This window comes from Accipiter gentilis, chromosome 1 (genome assembly GCF_929443795.1).
Source record: "Accipiter gentilis chromosome 1, bAccGen1.1, whole genome shotgun sequence".
NCBI lineage: Eukaryota > Metazoa > Chordata > Aves > Accipitriformes > Accipitridae > Astur > Astur gentilis.
In genome coordinates this window covers 52,827,794-52,850,023 of record NC_064880.1, presented here as the reverse complement: position 1 = coordinate 52,850,023, position 22,230 = coordinate 52,827,794, and the positions used below count along the sequence as shown (strand labels likewise).

The following is a 22,230-nucleotide window of genomic DNA, read 5'->3' as shown; positions in this document are numbered from 1 at the left end:
TCTGTCATGCAACAAACTGTGCTTTAATAAAACCATACATCAATCTGCACCATTGTGTCCTCGCTCTGCTGATGCCTTCCCCCTCGGCTCTCCAGAGCGATTTGTGACAGTTCTTCTCGGACATCACCCCACACATTTGACATGCTAGATTAGGCACCGAGTCACAGACGGCTCAGCATCGACCCAAAGCAAGCTTTGTGGAAGTTCAGAGATCAGCCCCGAAAACACGATATTGTGGAAACGAGATTTTATTATTATGAACTAATTCAAAACTTGAGCTTTTCCCCTTGTAGAAGAGAAATGAGGGCTTTTTCACCAAAATCAGCGTAAGCAGGATCGGGCTATTACTATTCCTCGCGATAGGCGAGATATTAATGAACTCCCTTGCTTTTGCCCATTCATGCTGTAGTGCCATGTTTTTTTCCCCAATTTAACATATTTATGTAGTAGTTAATGAACACCAGGTGGTATTGTTCCAGCCCCAGACCCACATAGATTAGGCTGCAGAAGGGCTCTGTTCCCCTGGCAGTTCACCCGGAGTTCATGCCATTTTTTATTTCCCGACCCACACGTGAATTCCTGTTGGCACAAGGCACCAAAAATACTGGCAAGCTACAAAGGGAGGGGACATGTTTGAGGACAACACGGCCGCTTTTGCTCATTTCCAAAGAACGTGTCTCAAACCGGGCTGCAGAAGATGCCGCACTGATGTCAGCGGCTAACCCTCGGGGAAATAATTGGGAATGGGCTGACCGTTCCCAGCTATACGCTTTCGGCACCTACATAAAGTTTAATGAACAACGACCCGAGCCTCGCACAACGACCCTTTAGATAAGTATCTCATTCTCTTTTTTCTCTTGATAGAAAAAAGTAGCTCATGTTTGTGCGTGTCCACATCTAGCCGAGTCAGAGGTGGCATCCAAAACCAGTTTTGTGCATCAAAATAAATCAAACCTTTCTCTCGCGCTATTTTGTTATTTGTACTGCCACCCTTTGCTCCACAATGACTGCAAGAGACTTTGTAGGAAATGTCTCTTTGCAGAAATTTCCATAATCAGTTACATTAAAAGAGCAAAATTAATCTGATTACTTTTTTTCTATCCTGTGATACTGAAATTCAAATACTTTGCTCATAAAGCTTTACTCAAAGTTATTCTGCTGCCATCCCTCTGATTTTAATGCATATTTTATTTGGTATAAACATTAGAAAAGCTACATATCATTAAAGTCATGTAAAAGAAACCCAAATTAGAACTGACCAATTAGTGTTCTTTCAGCTGTCTAGTTAATCCATGGAGTAAACAAACACCACCATCATTAATTCATTCAGATTTTCAATAGCTTTTCCAGAAAAACAAAACCCAGCATAACCCAAACAAACAACCTCCCGCTATGCTTCATGAGACTTTCAAGTGTTATTTGAATTCAATGGCCAATTAATTATTTGGCCTCCCAGAAAAAGCCATCTAATTCCTATTTTTTTCTAACTTGTTTGTGGAAAAAAAAAAAAAAAAGGCCAATTAAAAGAAAATTATCATCTCCACTATGACGGGAAGCTATAAAATGCCATCCTCATTTTAGCCACTACTCCTGTGACCGTTTCAAGCTTCCAACACCGCACCGATGGGTTTCAGTGGAGGTTTCGGAGATGGAGACCTCAGTGAGCAACCTGGTACTTGTCTGCATATACGTGGCCTGTGAAGCTGAGCAGTAATATATACGTGCCTTCCTACAGAAAGTTCTTTACCCTTTGCTTGTACAGAAAGCTCCTCTGCAACAGTCACCCACCCTTGTTAATGCCCCCACAGACGGACAAAACGCTCGTCCCGCGACCTGTCGCAAACCGAGTCTGCCAGAGCAGCGCAGTCTGCAGCCATGCACTGAATAGCTCAACTAATGCTAATTTTAATTCATCTTTCTGAATCTAAAGTGATCTGAACCACTTTGCTATTGAGAATTTGGAGGCAACTGCTTATAAAGTAAATTAACTGTAGACAGAAAAACTCTCGGACTAAAGCAGAGACATACTCGTTCCCCCTTGTACCAGTTTCCTTGCGCATTTAATTTTTCATTTGGTTTTCATACAAGCTCTGCACCCTCCCTACATTTCACTTACAGCTAATCACTGTCAATCATTCCTCCATTTTACTGTGTAGAAATCGGGCATAACACAATATTCTCATTAAAAATACTGTTGTTATACGACACAGTTAAACGCAAAAACTCCCATGATCGTTGTCTGCTAGCATGTCATAAAGCTAATGCATGTATTTATATTTATTCTTTTTTAGTAACAGGAAATCAAGATACTGTACAGAGGTAAATGCTGTTGCACTAGAATCCCTGCAAGCACAAAAACAGGCAGACAGGCTCTCATGCTCCTGGATTTCTACAAAACCAGACCCATTCTTCTGTAAGCAATGTCAGAAAATTTTTTGTTGGTGGTGGTTTTTGCTGCTGTTTTGGGCTTTTTGTTTTGTTTTGTGGTTGTTTATTTTTTTCTCCCAATTGTTACTTTAACCCACCAGAAATAATTACCTGGAGCTCATCAGTTATTTACTGTGTCGATTCACGGTTAGCTTCAAATAACATTGCACAAGGATAGAAAAAGTGAACTTGCCTGAAACTGTGGTGCCTGGCTAGCTGGTATTTTCCCAAAATAACAAAATTATATTCATGCCTTCATTTCACCTCATGGCAAAAATAATGCCTACCTGAATAAAGGTACCTAAAAAAGGGCTAAGAGGAAGGGGAGGGGCAGGAAGACTCTGTGGGCTCGATCCTGAGAGTCATGGGACCACCACAAGGTGCCCAGCAGAACAGGTAAACCCTGGTTCTGGTAATAAAACCAGAACAAACAAAAATCAGGAGAACGAAGCACACTAAAGCGAGATCCTGGGAGCCAGGACAGAGGGCTGGACATTGCCCGAGAGCAGCAGAGGAGAAGAACAGGAGCCGAGGCATGAAGAGATTGACTTGTCCAGGATGGCGAGAAAACCACATTCACTGAACAATTTTACTACCACGTCTCTTTACGCTTCACGCCATAAGAAAATGAGGAAAATGCAGAATCTAGTGGGTCTGCCCTCCTGCCTCTGTGGCCCCGCTCGCCCAGAGGCACACCTGTACAAACCAGTACGGGTCTCGCTTGACCTGCTTCACTGGGGTAAACTGGAGCACGCGCCTCCATAGATCGTTCTGCATACGCACCGAGTCAGTATGTACCGCTTGGCAACTTCGCCAATCTCCAGTACACAAAAATTAAAATGTAACCCCTGCTTAGTATTAGTTAAGCTTTAAGCTTCAAAAAGTAATTTCTCCCTCCACCCTGGAACATCTCTGCAATGTAGTTGTCGTCACCCCTTTGGTCTTGTGCCTCTGATAAACCTAGCTGGGGCAGAGCTCCCATGCGGGGGGGGTCAGGCAGCCTCTGCGGGGGTTTGACATCCTCATCCCCCCTTTACCTTCAGCTGTAACCAACCCCACACCCTGACGTCTCGTGCATTTGCCACAGCACCTTTGTTAACACCTTCCACCCACCGTCATCTCTGCCGCTGTCCGTTTCATTCAGTTGAGATGCTTTAGTATCATCAGTTCACTGGATGGCAAACATTATATATGATATTAGATAGCGTATTCGATATCAGTAACTGGCAGCTAAGGCAGACCTCCTCCTGCTCCATCAAACCTCTCACCTCCTGGAGATCGAGCTTCGCTGCAGACTCCTCTGCTCCTTCGTTCATCTCTTCGTCTGCTGTGCCTGTTGCTAGATCCAAATGCCTCGTCATGCTGGCATTAGAAAGTCCGCTTTCCCAAGGTACAGAGTGTTTATGGAGTATCATCAGTAATTCAAGTGTCTGCCAGCTAAGAGATGTTATCTCCAGCGTAGCTGAAGAATACCTCAAAATCGTGCTCGGACTCATCTGCCTTAAACTCTTACATACAAAACATGCTAAAAGCAGATGCAGTTTTCAAACTGTGCCCCCCCCCCCCCCCCCCCCCCCCCGCTTTAACCAGTTGCTTAATTTTCACACATGAATCATCCGGCATTCCACAGGCCACGATATATAGCTTTCATTATGTCACCGCTGACATTTTCACTGCTGGAAGACCACGATTTACTGGTTTTCATTAGACACGATCTCCACTCTCAGTCCTACTCCCCACTTTTTGAGGAATCCATGCCTGATCAGTGAAATGTTGAAAATACACTGCTCTTCAGCTACAAATTTCTCTAAAATTGACCCTTTCTGACAATTACTTCCAATGATAACAGTAAGCATATACCGCTATAAATAATGAGCCCGAGAGGACATCTCTTCCTCCAGCCTTGGGAGAAAACAGGCTTCTAGCAAAGACACTCCACAATCATAGCCACAACACTACCATATTTTTACCACAACAAATACAAAGGAATATTTAAGACAAAATAAAACCATTTTCTTTAAAACATTTAAACTCAAACTTTGTACAGTTCTGCTTTCCAACTTAAACACTAGGCCAATATCATTATATTTCATTATACGTCTTTCCTAGCAAAGAGCTCCCTAAGCGTTGAGAAACCTCCTCCAAGAGGCTGAAGGCTCCTTTGCATTAACAGAACATTGCCCGCAGGTCAGCACAGCCAGTACTGCTGTCCAAAATATATAGCTGACAGCACAACCAGGCCAGCAAATTTGGCCCACACCATTATTTGAAAAGACAGACAAAAAACCCACCAGACAATAAGCTGAGCGCTAGTAAGAACTGCTTATTTGAAAGATTTTACAGATCATTGAAAACCTGAAAAAAAAAAAATAAAAAATTAAATCAGCCTAGAATAAAGTATGATAGATGTTTACTCCCTAAAGGCAACAGAGAGGCTAACTAGCAAACAGGCTGAAAATTCAAAAATCTGGCTGGTCCAAAGGATACGGGAGAACACATCTGATGAGAGGAATTCCAGATTGCTTTCTACAGCACTATTTTAGTTAATTTCTTTTTTATATGTAATTGAGACCTCATGAAAAATTAAATCAGGCCAAGGTTCTTACAGGGAATGATGGCCTTTCCAAGAATATTATGGATAAAGCACAGATTACTTGACATCATCTATGATATCCCCAACATAGTCACCAATAGATACACATTTTGGTACTGAAAAACTGATTTAATTTCCATAACGTCCAATTATGTCACAAGTCACCGGCTGTAAAACTATGTACGTGCTTAAATCCATGTTGGGTTTAATCTAAAGAAAAAGGGCATTTCTGTTCTCTTTTGAAGTAAAACACGCACTAGCTGTAAACATCTCAAACAACCAATGCAAGACAGACATTAAAAAAAGAACTATAAAAAGTAAGATTATATTATGGTGCAAACCAGCACTATAAATAGATAGCAAGATTAGCTGATAAAATTGCTGGTTGCAATGATTATCTATTATAATCCCAGGCAGGGGCCACAGGAGCAACAAGAAACAGTGCCAAGCCAGCGAGGCTCACCATCAGCTGCCCGTTCAACCCAAAACCTGCCACCTCCAAATGGACCAGAGCACCTTTCCCTTTAGTATCTGGGATCGTCCCATAGAATTTTTGAAGAGTCATCCCATCCTCGCTCCCCTTTCCTATTTGTTTCCTTCTTTTTTTCTTATGAAAAGCAGTTCGTTATCCACGATAGCTTCACTGGTACCTCCCATTTCCAATAATTATTCTCCCTAAATAACTCATGGTGGTTAAGAGGTCTGGGCTAAAAAAAAAAAAAAAAAAAAAAAAAAAAAAAAAAAAAAAAAAGAGAGAGAGAGAGAAAAGAAATAAAAATTAATGCTTATCTAGAGAGAGAGCTCTCTAGATGCTGGAAGAACCACCTGAGCAGGTGGTGGCCATGCAAGGATGCTCAGGGCATGGGCACTCGTGTGCACGCACGGCTCCTGCTCCAGCCTGGCGTTTGCACGCAGAGATCGCGGGTAGAAGCTGAAAAGCGTGCGGTTATCTCGGTGATCACACCCTCAATGCTCCTCTCGGGGGAAGCCTGCAGGGTTTGCTTCTATATTTAAGGGTAAAGCCCTGCTAACTCCAAAACCACGTGGAAACCAGAAATTCCCAGGAGAAGACGCTTCACTTGCTTCGTTTTCCTCTGGTATTCTGGTGCTCAGTGCGATAGCGTTTGGGGCAGCAGAAAACCTTCCACTGACCTCAAACAGCGGCTCCGTAGGGCCGTCGTGGCATTGTCCGGTGAGACGAGCATCCTCCCTGCAAAGCCCGAGCGAAGACCGGCGCCGGCGAGCGAGCTGCGGCACCCACCCGGACCTGGCACCTCTTACACCCACAGCAGCTTTACACGTAAGCTCATAATTGCAGCCGCAGCTCCGAGCGCCACAATTACGAATACACGCTAAAAATAGTTTGCTCACACCCCACCGGTCCAAGCGCTGGAGCCAAAGCAGTGCCGTCGGGTCTGGCACCAAGGAGTCACCGCATTCTCACCCACCGACAGCCAGGTCCCTCACCTGCAGCATAAAAAGACCCTCACAATACAACAAGCGCTTTTAAAAATATACCTTTCTGCAGAGAAGGGACACGTAACCCAAGAAATCTAGGCCTGCCGAGATGCAGCTGGATAAGGCGTGCAGTAACCAAGCCTCCCAAACCAGGGGAACATTATCTCTCTGAACTCCTTATAAAGTTATACAGCAGCGTGAGAAGCATCAGGAATTAATTAGAAAACAGGTTGCCACATCTGATCAGGTGTCTGCTCTTTCGGCTACAGCTTTGTTTACAAGGAAGACAGGCACCAGAACTGACTCCTCCAGAAGAAGGTGACAACTATTGCTCTATGCACGCTACTGTGGAGGGGGAAAAAAAAAAAAAAAAAAAAAAAAAAAAAAAAAGCAAAAGCATTGCTCAAGATAAAAATGTTAGAGAAATGAAGAAAAAAAAATACTGGATAGAAGTTTGTAGAGTTTGCTCTTGTATTTACTCTCTGTGCACATCCGTGCCTTCTCCCCTGTGCAATAAAACAGGAAAACAGAAAAGGTCTCACTCCTCCACAAGTGATTTGTTTCTTCCAGGCTCGCCCTCTATAAATCCTAAAACTTTGCACACTGTAGCCATGAAAATTATTCACCTGAGAAGAAAAAAAAAATAATCAGTGGTTTAAGTCTTCGCTTTATATTCTTTCGGCTAAAAATAAATAAATAAATAAATAAATAAATAAAATCACCTTTACACCAGAAACAAAGTAGCTAGAACTCTTGCAAGCTAAACTGCCATATGTCTTATCTGCCAGCATAGATTTATTATTTTTTTTAGCGTAACTGGAAACACGTGCAATCCTCATGATTACAATTCTGCCATAAATCGGCAGACCCGGGCCAAAGCGGAGGCCCCGCACCGGGACATCAGGTGAATTTCAGCCCCGAGAGCAGCAGAGGGGGCCAGGGCCGGCACCCATCCCCAGAGCACAAAACCCATAACTTCATCCCTTCTGCTTGCTTATACGCCGGTATCCGGGTCATTGCAACAGTTCAGAACATTTTGTCTTTCTTCTCAAAGCGGAAGAGAAGAAATAAAAAAATAATTAAAAAGAAGTGCCATGCAGCCTTCTCTTGTTATGACAGACTTGCACAGATATTTCAATTTTTGATTTATTAACAAGGGGGGCTTGGTTTCTATGAAGCTCCAAGCCATGCTGCTGTGCCAGAGATATGATGTCATGTAACTAAATTTCTGATTCCCCGCCAGTTTGAGCAGTAACGTTAAATGAAGCCAAAATAAGCTTCCTGTGCTAAACTGGAAACAAAAGAGCACATTTACAACGCTGCCCTCAGGGTTAATAGAAATATATATGCCTAACTCAAGGCACAGTTACCATCTTATCACCCTATCAGCTTCTACATGCACAGAACAAAAATACAGCGTGGGCTTTTACAGAACGTGGCTATATTTAAGTCGGCGCAGACAGGCGCAGAGAGATTTCCCGACAGCGGTGGGCAGCGAACCACCCGCTCCCATCTGCCCGCCGCAGGACGGTCCTGCCCGGCTGCTCCTCTCCCAAACGTGGAACGCGTGGCGTGGGGTAGAAGATGCGACCTCAAACCCCGACTGGAGACAGAGGGGTTACTGTTTGTTTTGAATTACGAGACATCGTTTGGATCTTAATTCAACATCACTGCCAACCTGGTCTGATGGCTGTAGACACCTGGGAGTTTTAACCACAATTAAGTCAAGAGTGCGATTATGGGTGGGATTTGGAAAGAGTCTCCAAAGTCGATGTTACGACTCACACCAAGGCCAACGGCTGCTTAACTTGAACAGCATTTTACCCGCACAGACGCACTCTGTTATCGCCCGGCTGTCTCCGACCTTCGGCCGTGGAGGATGTCACCCCTGAAGAACCGGGCTCGGTGGGTTCATCTCACGCAGCCTCTGCTGGGCTCAGCAACAGCAGCAAAAAGTGGCCAAAGATCTTTCTTTAAGCAATCTCAATGTGTCATTTTAAGTGTCAGAGCACCCAAAAATTTCAGATGACACCGGAAGTGCCGTATTACACAGTCGAGCCTCATGTCTTGCAAGGTCTGTCCACGGGACGTGACTTTTCTAGTATTTCAGTGGCACCTAGCTGCTCTTCCAGCAACGCAAGGCAGCTGCTGCGTGCACGACCACGCGTGGACCCCAAATATGTCCCATGTTCAATGAATCCGACAAGATGGACCTGAACCCCAGGAGATGGAGCCACCAAGGACTGAAAAAATAAAGATACTTACACCTCCTGGAGGTACAAGCAGACTTAGCGCCCCACTGGAGACCACAGTTACGGCCTCGCTCCTGAATAATGAGCCAATTTTAATGGAGCTGTTGCGAGACACGGTGCCCTAAGAAATACCAAGTTAACTGACACAGATCTGCAGCTATTTTGGATTTGAAAAGAACAAGCAGATATTAAAGTCTTACTTGAAATGATTGAGAATAATGTAAAAAAATCCAGCAAATGAATGGCGCTCAGACAGATGTAGCTAAGACTGCTAACTCGTGGTCCAGCCCTGCCAGATGCTGTTGACAGCTGCTGAAAGCACAGGCAATCATTTCCAGAGAAATCACCTTGAAAATAATCCTCCCTCAGGAAAGCTTATGATATCCAAGAAATGTAAACCGTTTTCAGACATCCGTAGAAAGAAGAGAACTGTAAAGATCTTGGAAAAGCAGTTTTATAGTATGGATGCCGATCAGAGAAAAAAAACCCAGAGTGAAGACAAAAGCTGGCAACAATGAACACGGTTATCAAGTATTCTAGACCAAATGGGACAAAACTCAACCAAATGGCTTGAAAGTCCATCTTCTGTTCCTGAAGATGCTGTATGCAAGCTAGCAGGCAGGTATGGGGTCAGCCTCAGAAACGTGAACCTCCACTGTCGAAGTTCATCAACCTGTTATTGAACCACAAACGCCAGAGTGAATTTGGATATCCGGCACACATCATTTTTCCATCATCGGAAGCTGTCTGAGAGCTTATGAAAAGCAGGAGTCCTTCCCTGCCTACAAAGCAAGTTATTTTACTGGAAATTACCATATTTTTAAAAAAAATTCTACAGATAATGTGTGCGCTAAAGACATCACCAGAACTTGCCCTGTTGGATAACAGCAACAGCTCAGCTCCTCTCCTTGACTCACTAACCGTCAACAGTTAAGCAGTAAGATGCGCTGGTGCCCACAGAAGCTCTGTGTAGCTTCCACAGCTCTGTACAACAGATGTACCAACACGTTTGTACAAAGACATTTTTCCATTCACAAAAGCAACACAAAGTGTAGCTGCGACACTTTAAAAGCGCTTCCCATAACAAGTCCTGTGAATGGACACCAGATACAAGCCTGCTAAATACACGACGGTCTTGAATTGAGATCAGAGCCAGAATTATCACAGCAACAAGTCTCTCTATAACAAGGCAGTGGTTATAATGTTGATCCTACTTTTTGGAACTACAATACAATTTTCATTCGCTGGCTCATCAGAGCCCTTCATGTCTATTTTGACTGCCAAGCCAGGCAAACACCCTCAGAGCATAAGAATTAAAAGGGAAAAAAAAGTGACAGACGTACAGTGCTACACACCTTGCATGGCAACAATTTGGTGCATGGTCCAAAGCACCAAAACCTGCACTAATCACCTTGAGCTCATTAATTTACAAAGCTTTGGCCCAACTGTATTGGCTGGCAGATGATCAACCTTTTAGTTGATGTGATTCAAACTAATCCACTAAAAGGCATTTAAGAGCCAGCTAGGAAATCAGTATTTTTCTATTATTAGAAGCGCTAAAAAGTTTTAATGACATCAGACTCTCACGGTGAGGGAAATAATACCCGGCTCCATATGCGAGGATTTCCCACCTCAAATCCATGCACTGGATCACCCAGTGGTTACCCCAGCTTTTCTGTACCCTTTCACTGGAGACAGCAGAGAAGCAACCTGATGCAGCCTATGCCATTTCTCCCTTTTCATCCTTCTTCTTCTGATCCTATCTTCAGCATGATTTCCTAGGGAAAGGAGGATTTTGCCATCGTACGGGAGTGTGTGTCATTATGCACCTTTCCATTCCCTCCCCCATCCAAAGCAACGCTCAGACCCATCGGTGACATTTAACTAGGCTAGATATGAAGGTAGAGGCTGGGAAATTAATGAACACGCACTGGAAACATCCTCCAAGTGCCTCAGTTAAGGAAACACTGCAGCTTGCATCAGTACCTCAGTAGACACACACACACACACAAAAAAAACCCCACCCCCAAAACAAAAAAACCAACCCCAAACCCAACGGAGAAAGACAGAAAGAAAACTTTTAGGTGCCCCAATCATGGAAAAAAATTAATTACAAAGCACAAACCAGCATAAGACACAAAGCCGTAAGAAAGCAGGCTTCATCAGACACTGATAGGGCTCGTGGTCTACTTGGAGCAAGGCACGTTGCTGGCTAGTTTACTGTCAGACTGGGTCATACTCAAAGATTTTTATTTCTTTGGTTCCAGAAAAGCAGAGGCTTGCTGTCTGAACACCAAACCAAATAACACAGAAAAAATATTTCCGTGTATATAAAATTCTACCTTTGTTAAGCAGGTAAATATTCATTGGTTTAACAATGTTCTTGGCTGCCTCAACTGAAGTTTGCTCAATAAAGCAGTACCACAGAAAAATGCTCATGAGAACAAAAACGAAGAAGAAAGTCTTTTTCCTTTCTGCCACTTGAATATCAGATCTAGAACCAAGGTATACCAAGGTAGAAGCTGTTCAAAACCTCTTCTATCTGGGAAAAAGTAAGAAAATTACAATACAAATTTTTAAAATATTTTAAAACCACAAACCCCTCTCTGTACTCTTCTATATGTTAAAGTAGTGTACAGTTTGGTATACGCAAGCTAAACTCTTGTTGAAAACAACTTAATAGCACTGAAACTTTCATACTTACATAGCAGCTTGCCCGATGCTGGTAAAACAACTTTAAAATCTTTTCAATCCTTGAAGACCAGCTAACAAATATATATATATTTTTTTTTTTCTATATATATACACACACACACTCCTCATTCAGCAGAGAGAGGAGGTAAAAGGAGGACGACGAGAACACTTACTCTTTTCTTGGGCTGGGGGGAATCAATAAAGTTTTCACTCCCCCCAAACTACTTCTTGTTGTTGACTCCCTCAGATGCTCTGAAGGACCACAATTATTATCCACCAGATGAACTTGTTTGGCAGCTATGTAAACCTACCCAAAGTCACAGTCGTTATCCCAATGACACAGGGTTCAAGTTCAATATTTACGGTTGGCTCCGAAAGCCGTACCCCTACCCTACGCTCACCCGCTCCTCCAGCGCCGCTCCACACCGTGGCCGAAGACGCTGGCCACCACCCTCGCCAGCCCCTCTTATCTCGCTGATGACAAGCCTCGCTGGGGGCTGGAATCTCCTTAAGAGAATAAACACATCTCAAAACATATTAACTCTTAATATCTGCAGACTGGCAGCTGCTTCTGCAGCAGTTTAACCCCAAATGTGGGGGTTTTTTCTGGAAAGCGCGCTCTAAAAGCAGTAGGGATTTCTAGGAATTCTAGCCCTGTACTGGTTTAGCTTTAGACTCCTGTTATATTAACACCAGAATCCCAGGAAAACAAACTGCCTCAGCTAAATATTTAAGCCCTGCAGGCTTTTGACATCTCTTCCTCATCAGCATCCACAAAGAGCTCAATAGATGTAGTAAAAATAAAGTATGTAAAAATAACTTAAAAGCCATTAAATATTTAGACATACACTGTTAGCCAAACTGCTCATGAAAACTCACTCGTGTTCATGTCAAAGCCACCTTTATCTGAAGGTTTGCCTCATTTATGGAAATTCAAATGGTCTGTTTTATTATGCCATAAACTTATGTGGCGACACTTGAAGCAAATATCATGCAAGACAGGTATTTATAAAACATCTTTGAATCGAGTCTAAATCAACTGCACGTGCACATCAGAACCATCAAACCGATTATCCTGCCTAAGCACACTTTACCGATCAACTCGAACAAAGTGAGCATTGCTGTAATTTAGGGAAGCCTTTCCAAAACAAACACGAGTATCACGTGTTTTATCCCTGACAACATGCATGAGAAACAGAGTTAAACATATCACAACATATCAGCGGCCACCCGATCAGATACCGTTTCTGCTTATTGCGTTGAAATAAAATACGTGCACTCACCGAAAAGGAGAGCGCCAGATGAAAAGGTTCACATTTATTTGGGATGCTGAAATTAAACTGCTGCTTCTTGGGATTTTGGTCGGTGGAAGCCCACGAGACCGTACGACTTTAGCAGCAGATGCACAGAGCGATATCTTAAGAGGCTAAAATTTTATCAAGGACTTCCATTATTCTGGAGACAAGAGCTATTGTTTCCACTCACACATCAGCGCTATTTTGGGAAACTGGTTATATACACAATTGCCCAAATTAGTTTCTATTCAATTATTCAAAAATAACATCTGAAAAGTAACCTAAGTGAATCTACTTCATTTGCTGCAAAAATCACAGATGTCATTGTGAAACAACAAACAACTGAAAAGCTGCACGAGAAAGCTTGGAGCTGGCAAACAGAAATCCAGTGGTTTAAGTGAAGAATATTTTGGTTTGATTGCTCTCCTCCTTTCTACCAACCTTATTTTCAGGTGACTGAAACCTTTATGGCATACCTTTACCTTATCTTCCAAAACACAACTGTAGACCCACGTTATTTACTTAAAAAATCCTCCCTACAGCTGATTAAACTCCAGAAATGAGCTTGTCAGGCCCCCACCTCCACCACTCAGATAAAAAAAAACCCTGATTTCCATAACAGTAATGTGAATATTGTGGCATAAAGGGACAACAAGCTGCAATCACCCTGACTGCGTTTCAGTACGAGTGCTGGAAAATAGCACGGACTTGCATTGCAAAGTGATTTCATCTGAAAATCTCTGCACGAATAAAGGAATGATAACAGTGAGAGGGAACAGGGACTGGAGTTAGCAATTTCCAACTATTTCGGGGGGAATAAAAAAAAATAATAAATCAAACACTAACACAGCAGCAGTTGATGCAAGTTCCTGTGAAAAGCTATTTTTTTGAGGAATTGTTTTAATTGCCCTCAGGCACTTAATAGCCATATCTAATAAGCTCAAAATTAGGGAAGGTCATGAGTATGCAGCCTTCAGCATTTCTGAATATAAAATACCAGGAAAATACCCTGTTTGCCCGATTTCCAGTTTTCTCTTGGCTGCACTATAAACCAATTTCTAAAACCCAATAATTTGGTCGGTTGATCTGTTTACATACTTTTCTTCTTTTGCACAGCATGTCCCTTCGTACAGAAACACCCTTCCCCGTACAAACCTCAGTAATTTTGTAACCTCCCTCATACTGAAATATTTACATTAACATTTTTCCGGCCAAATACCTTCAGCATACAAAGGAATCATCTGACAGCCAGTCAGTCAGCTACCTACAAGTCATAATTCGTCTGTACAACAGCTAATGAGATGAAAGCGGATACACACAAAAGCAGTAGGTTGATTGCTACAAAGTAATTGCAGGCAGAATTCGATGACAGTAATTTATGTAATTCTGTTAAAGGAAAGGCAGTTTTATAGGAAGAGAATGAAAGGTCAGATAAAACCCCCAGAATTTAAATAGAATGCACAAGGAATTTTATATACTATGTGAACACATAAAAGGAAGGAGGACACGATAAGACTCGTAATTATAATTGACTCTATTCCTCCCATCCCTTCCTACCATATTTAGCAGTTTATATAGCAAATTTAGCTGTTCGTATCTAAAGCCAGGCAAGGCGAGCCCCCGCAACAGCTTACTCGGAAACACACGCCGATGGAGGAGCACGCTGGATATTGGATGTCCTCATCCTAAGTACATCCCAATATTTAACTTCAAGGTTTCCAAGAAGAATTTTCTGAGTATTACAGCAAAGTAAAGTCCTGGCACGAGGCGCAGCTCCTGCTGGGTGCATCTGCAGTATCCCTTCTGAGACAGACCCAGTCTTAATGCCCTGCCTTGGCTGGGCTGCTGTCAGCCAAATAAATAGCAATATTGTGGATTCAGACCGAATCACGCCCCGCAGCACTAAAGAAGGGTCTGAACTGGGGATCACGTAGGCGCAAAGCTGTGCAATGTACCAGTGGCAGCGCCATTTATAGAGAACTTTTCCCTTTTTTTAACACCTGCCAATTGATAAACCGTGATTTTATTTGGTATACAAACTTCAAAAATGTTTAAGAAGTTAACAACGATATATGGTCCGTGATGAAGTAGCCCTGCCTACATACATACACCTCTACCAGGGAACCCTCACAGTTTCCACAGCAGCTTTATAAAAACTCTACCCGAGACAATAAAGTACCATCTATGCACAACAGACCAAATACTGGCACTTATGGAAAACGATGATTATTGCTGCGAACATATGGTGACTGAGGGATAAGAACTACGCTCTGCTCTGAGTAGGTCACACCACACAACAAAGAACGCGGTAAATTCGCCGGGTGAAAATGGGCATCTAAGGTCTACTACAGCTCTCGTAATACTTGGCAGCATGGAAAACTATGAAGAATTATTTACTTTATAAGAGAAAGAAGGTTTTCCAACAAGCAGGCAGCCTTGTCGTTCAAACTAACTCCTCCTCCTCCAAAAATCATAGAATGCAAAATGATTTAAAAAAAAAAAAAAAAGACGAAATAAACATGGGATATATTTGTACTCAGGTCCTTCCTCACCAATTACATCCCAGGAAGGTATTGCCTAATGTAAAAATCTATTCAGAGTGCCAAAGAAGTACCAGCAATTCTACCTTACCGCCTACTTTGTGCTATTCTCACTCAATAAATACCTTCTTACAAAGGGAAGATACCTATCAGCAATGGAGATATGCCATGTTTTACCCAGGGACCACGTCAGCCACCCTAGGATTAAAATAACAGTTTATTTTCAAGGCAAATGAGTTCATTTTAACTAAGTATGTCTTACTGAGCTTTATCAAACCAAACCATCAGCCGCACCAATCCATACTTCAATCTCTTCCGCAGCGTTCACCATCGCCCAAGCTCGGCTGTTGTATCGCTTGACCCCTGTAAGTTGTTCTGCCTATTCCAGCCCATCAATTTGACAGTCACTCCGTGCAATGTGGGGGCCAGGAAAAGGAAGGGGGGTTATAGCTTACTGCGGTCAGGTTCATACGTGGCTAAGTAACATCTTGAAGGATGTACAGCAATTATTTTAGCACTCCTTAATCCGCTATACTCGCCGATCAATCCAGTCTCTAACAGTAGCGGGAAGCCTGGACAAATCGAGGGATTCAGACTTGGGTTTCCACTGGAAAACTCCAATTCTACTCATAACTTGTTCTCTTTCCAAACAACATTGTAACTCATGCTTTACCTTTCACACCAGAGAGTCGGAGGAAATCAGACTCAAGATCAGACACACGAACGCCAGATAATTAAACAAGCGGATCACAGACGCATAAATCAAGTTTTAGATTTACAGCGAACAAGTCTTCTACTGTAATACAACCAGGATGACTTTTCAAAAGTTTTTATGTCAGTGCTGGCCTGAAAAACCCCAGTGGAAACTCAAAGGGTCGGATTCCCTCCCTGCTGGCACCTCCCAGGGCCGTAGGGGAGGCAGCAGGGTTAGACCCGAGGACCAGCCTGATTAAAAGCCTGTCCTCAGTGTTTGCATAACTAATCAGGTGAGTGTTGGGACTCCTTTTATCAGAGCAGTACTAATGACCTAAATCACTATTGTTATTGCAGCGATCACCCGCCCGGAAGCGCCTCACCGATGATTTATTTTTACCTTATTCCACAGCAAAGCAAACATGGATCTAGCGAAGAAACCTCGTCCGGAACCCTCCTCTCTACCAAAGCTCGGAGCCTGCAAGCTCATCGCTCACCAAAGCGGAAACACCGACGTTTTCGTTTCAGCTATCCTTCCTTAAGCCCTTGTTACGCAGCAGACGGCACCCTTGCATTTCCACGCCAGAAAACCAAACACGCAGGTCTGAAATCCTCGGGGCTCCGCAGCCGGGAAGCTGGGTCAGGATGCCGGAGCCCGTCTGACCTCCTGACACCACCGTCCAGCAGCAGCCCTGAGCTCTGATGCATCGAGATAGTCGTATCTCTCTGCAAAACGGGGTTTCCACCACAATAAAAGCAAAAAAATTCAACAAAGATCCTTCTAAAGGTATGTTAATGGCCACACTGGGGATCCCCACCCAGTTCATGCCGAGATCTTTGTTATTTACCATTAATTCCCACAGAACAAGCTCTCTGAGGCAATATACTTTTTTTTTTTATTATTATTATTTTTTTGCGCGAGAGAGAGAAAATACATATATTGTGGCAGTTCTGCCCACTGGAAGTTCACAATCCACGATAATCATCAGCCCCTGTGCTCTGGCGTGGCCTTACAACAAATCTCACATATACAAAAAAGACAAACCGCAGCCCTTCCGCGCAGCCTGGACTTCTGATGCCATAAAAATCAACAAATACACACCTAACGATGTACCGTGTTACACACAACAGACACTCCTGCAGGTATTCCCACAACGTGGGCAGGTTTTCATACCTGTTGATATCGATTACCAACAAGTAAGAGTTTCCAAAATATAAAAGAAATCACGCAGATGTATGAAAGAATTATACAGCTTGCCTATTATATTGGCAAGTGATGTCATTTAGTGTTTTCCATCGCACTAGCTAGAGATTGTAATTACAATTAAGAAACCGTTAATATTCCCTCCAAAGACAGCGTATTTTAGCAGAAAAGAGCGTATGCACTGGCTGCAACTGGAAACACAACTATTTCTCTAAGAAATTAATTTGATTTTTTTTACATAGTGAGATTTTTTTTAAATAACAAAGAAGAGCGGGACGCTTTTTTTGCACCAGCGACGAGCTTTTCCTGCAGACTCACAGCATACATAACTATTTCATTTGCTTTGACGTGGAAAGCAATCTGTAAAGAACTACCTTTTGTAAGCAGTCCCTCAACAACAACGACAAAAATCAATCAAAATCACACCTCCGCTCCCCTACCAAATCCAAACAACCCTGCCAGGGAGCAGGACCAGCCAGCCCCCTGTGTGTGTGTCGTCCCCCCCCACTGCCAAAATCCCCCGGAGGACCCTCTGCATCCTCAAACCGTGCTGTGCAGCCAAAGAACATAGCCCCTCGCCCCCCGTCTCCAAAAAAAAAAAAAAAAGTCTGTGGTAAGGGGGGGGGGGGGTAGCAGGGAAGGGGGGATTCCAGCCCCCGGGAATGCTGAGGTTTTACCTCTCACCTGACACAACAACCCAGCCGGTTTTTCTAAGCACGTGTCACCCGAGGTGACTTTTAAACCAAGCAGATGGCTTTTTTTTTTTTTGCTATAATAAAGGGAGAAAAAAACCCCCCACAACAAAAAAAGAGATTTTATGTCATAAAGAGACCCGTACCTTTGTCGGCTGTCTTTCCCAGCACGTCCTTCAGGGGGTTTCCATCGCCCCCCGGGCAGAGCCGGCGGAGGGGGGACCCCCCCGGTGCGCTCCCCGGGTGGGGGTCCAGGGGGGTACAGCCCGGCCGGTGGGTGCCCAGTCCCGGTGCCCGGTTGCCGGCCCTGGGTTCGCCTCCCTGCCGGGGCCAGCGGCAGCCACGCTGCTCGGTCATGGAAGGAATGTGCCCGCTGCAGCTCTCCTCTGTCGGAAAGGGAAGATTAGGATCTTCGCTGGGCACGGATTGTGCTGAGCTCTAGTTTTCTTTCACGCTTCATTAAAAATTAGATGCTGGATTATTTCAAGCATATATATACAGACATATCAAACAATTACGTTACTCTTCTTACACAAGTCGCCTTTGTTCCAGGAAAAAGAAATAATGATAAATATAAATAAACCACAGACAATAAAGCATAAATTCAAAAGCACCAGAAGCTCTCGGGGAGAGCAGCCAAAAGGGGAGAGGAACGGCAACCCGCCGCAGCGTGGCACGGCCGCTGCCCTCCGCGGCAGAGAGCCAACCCAGTGCCTCGCCAGCACTGGTCAAATATGAAATATAAACACTCCTGGCTGCGGGGTTACCTTATTCCCAGCAGCTTTTCCACTCCGAGGGGCTGATGCTGCCCTTCGCAAGGGTCAACACCGAGTGATTTCTATCTGCTCCAGCTGGGAGTGTCTCTCCAGCCATGAATCATGCCGGTTTATCCCAGCATAATGTCACAGAACGCTTTACTCAAGCAAAACTCCATCTATGAGGCTGTGGGTTTTCATCTCTTGCCAACTTCAAGTGGGTTTTGTTATCATTAGAACAACGTAATTACGTCTACCTCCCTATATTCAAGTCTGTTTCTCAACAGCCTGAACATAAATACCTACACGTATTTAGAGAAGCATGACATCACATTTTAGCTCAGTTAAGTGGCTTTTAGATAACAAGCAATGCCCCGTCCCCGAGAATGCAAAGATTAGATAAAATATTGGAGAAGAGCTGTGACTTCCAGCCATTTGTTTGCACATACTAGCATAAAGTTTAACAACGCAATTTAATTCATTTCGGTACATTAATTAGTCATGCAGAAAGTATTCAAAACAGACTAAGCAACAATTCATCAAAAAAGCATTAGTATTAAATCAGCACTGGCTGCCACCTGAAAGCTGCTAATAAAGCCAGGAATGCTCTTGCCGATGGGAGAAGCTACACAACTTGTCCCCTGCTCCCAAGCAAACAAATCAGGGGCAGGGGCTCCAGCGGGAGCCCGGTACGGCTTCACCGGTCTTTCCAGCTCCATGCTGCCTCCCTTTCCTCTTGCCATGTTTATGGGAATGTCATCTGCAAAATAGAAGCTCGCTCAAACAGTTCTCCGACACGGCCAAAGATGTTTTTGTCCTCTGGGTTTTGAGCACTGCCACGCGTACGCTCCTATGCATAATTTCATTTTTTAAGAGTTGCTCTGTTGATACAACCGTTGTTCGCTCACTGGAAAGACTGCAAAGGCAGACCAAATCCGTGAATAAATTGCTTATTATTTACCCTCATGGCATCTCGGAGAGGTCCATGTTTTCCTCTTAGGGTTACTATCGTATAAATACTCATTTTAGAGGTTCCTTAGAGTTTTGCAGGAAAAATACTGCATAATGGAGCACTGACCAGGGTCAAGGGCAGACCACTGTATCTATCCCACAAGGCGGACAAAGGCTGAAGGAGAAGCGACCGGGAAAGAGGGAAACGGCCTAGCAGAGCAGGCAATAAACACAGAGGTCCAGGAAAGCCTTGAAGGGACCGAGGACCAAACCTTTGCGCGGGCAGGGCGAGATCCCCTTCCTTGCCGCGCTGCAGGACCAGAGGTGCCGGGTGTTTCTGGACGACGAGCTGCTCGGGCAGGTGATTTGAAAGGCAGATGCCAGCTCCGGGCATAAGACCTTAATCAGGGCTGGGTGTGGAGGCAGAGAGCTTGGTGCCGAGCTGGCAGCGCTTGGATGGGGAAGGTAGGAGCCAGAAAAGAGGCTGTGGTGGTCCCGGTTAGGTACAGGGCATTGCTTGGACCAAGGAAAGGCATCGGACTGGTTTTACTCACTGGGTTCACAGATTGCATCAACTGGTGGCTGCACGACTGGCTGCGGCACGGCAAGCGTTCAGCGGGCCTCTACGGACTGAGGCGGTAGGCAGCCTTACCCCCAAAAATAAATGGGTAAAGAAAGAAATCTCCTTTTCAAGGGACCTGATGAGAAAACAAGGTTAAAGGAGTGGAAGAGGCACCGAGTATTGCTAACAGAGGGTGGACGCCCTGGGACAGAGTTCCTGACTCAGCTCAAAGATCACCCTTCAGACCAAAAAACCCTAGCCTGACACACAGGACTTAATAATACATAAGTAATTATTTTCATATTTATTCCCACGCATACCATTAATAGGAACACAGTCACCTGGCTGGAGCTTTCAGGGCTCATGAATCATCCCAATGAATCAATCGTAACAATACAGACAAGGAGCTTACCGAAGAGAAGGCAAAAGCAGCAGCAAGGCGACGAGACGGCATCATGCAGACGAAAAGTTTAAAAGGACGGGCAAGAAATCCCACAACAGTGTCCAGATTATAAGGGCTGTAAGTCTCGTGAAGGTTACAAAAGGCTTGTGTTTCTGTAGGGAGACTATGAGGTCAAAAATATCTAATTGAAAAGGGATTTATATGACTCAGTTTATTCCAACTCACTCCGTCAGTACCTGTAGAAGGTACACCAACCGGACTGCGAATATATGGAGTTATTTCAAACAGCCTGGAAACGTTGTATATAAAACCACTGTTAAAATAACTTGTAAAATTATGTAAGCTGTGAAATAAACTGTAAAGCATTTTAAGAGTCCCATACAGGCTTGAGGATTAAAGAAATAATTGATGTTAACCAGAAAAAAGCTAGGTAATTTATCGTGAAAGACATTTGTTTCTTCTCGTGAAGAGGATTGCTCACTACAGCCAAGCATCACACGCATCCCTTTGCCGAGAGTTTGAGCGCCGACATGTGATATTTAAGGCAGGCTGACTAGCCGCAATTAACCACAACGGTCCAAGTGCGTGCTATGGTGTCTCACGCCAAGTTAAATTGGGGAATCCTGAAGCATCAAAGGCCAGCTATTAATAGCTATTATTAATTCATTAATTTAAAAGATTACATGAAAGAATTAACTATCGTAGACAAAACCAGCCGGCAACATTAGTTCTGTTGATAGCAAATCCTGGTTTTGTCCTTATGGCGAATGAATGAGTGACATCTGTTCCTTCAGAAATGGTTGGGGGGGTTTGGGAGCCTTAAGTGCTGTGACTCTGCCTTTGTGCCCTATGTAAAAATAGATTTAAATTTTCACATATCTTCAGACACTTCCTAATTGGCCAGGCATGAAAACACATTACTATTTAACAGTATCTTCAGTGCAGCCCTTGGCTTCTGTGCCAACATTCAATGCATTTTATTCATCCACTTGCTTGTGATGGTTTATGAATGATCATTTCATAGCCAGGGAAGATGAAAGCCATTGCTTTAGCTGCATATAGCTTATACAAGCAGCAGTGTGCATCTGTGGCTCTTAGCACTGCTAGATTGGATGCCTCAAATTCCCCATAAACACTGGGAAAATAGCTAAATTGGGACTGTTACCATTTCATTCTCTGTGTCCACCATGACCTAGTCTAGTTTAGGCACAAAGCTGAAGTTCTTCGCATCTGTGTCTCAGAACAGCGAGTCTCCTATTAAGTGAACCTTATTATTACTATTTATAGTTCTCCACTACCAGCATCAGATACAACATGTCTGTCCAAATTAAAATTTGCTATATGCTTTTTCAAAAGCCTTCTGCCAGTTTTAATCACCTTTATATCTTTGCTGAAGCTTTGCCAAGAGCACCCAGCATTCGGTGTTTCTGAAAGAACAGCTCGGTTATTGGCAGTAGTACATAGCCCCTCAGAAGGCACCCTGCCTATTTTCTATAACCTCCAGGACTGAGACCAAGATTTTAGAAGACAAAGCGTGAGTAAATCATTAACCTTTGGGCTTGGTGGAATTAGGGCTGGACATCCATACTCAGGCTGTACAAAAGCCAGGGCATGACAGAGAGATGCTCTCACGCCTCTGAGCAGCCCTTCCAGCCCACCTTCTCCTGGCTGACACAAAGACTGGGACAAAAAGACCACAAATTGATGGTGA

General features: G+C 43.8%; 1 protein-coding gene across 2 annotated transcripts in view; it reads right to left on the bottom strand.

Moving 5' to 3' along the window:
- Window positions 1-18,272, bottom strand: part of LYPD6 (LY6/PLAUR domain containing 6) — a 38,040-nt gene extending 19,768 nt beyond the window's left edge. Inside the window, exon 1 of one of the 2 annotated variants that reach the window (XM_049811744.1) lies at window positions 17,995-18,272. The gene's annotated coding sequence lies outside the window, so the exon portion shown is untranslated. Of the gene's footprint in view, window positions 1-14,353; window positions 14,503-17,994 lie in introns of those variants that run through there. The other variant, XM_049811734.1, reaches the window with a different exon arrangement.
- Between the last annotated feature and the right edge of the window lie 3,958 nt (window positions 18,273-22,230).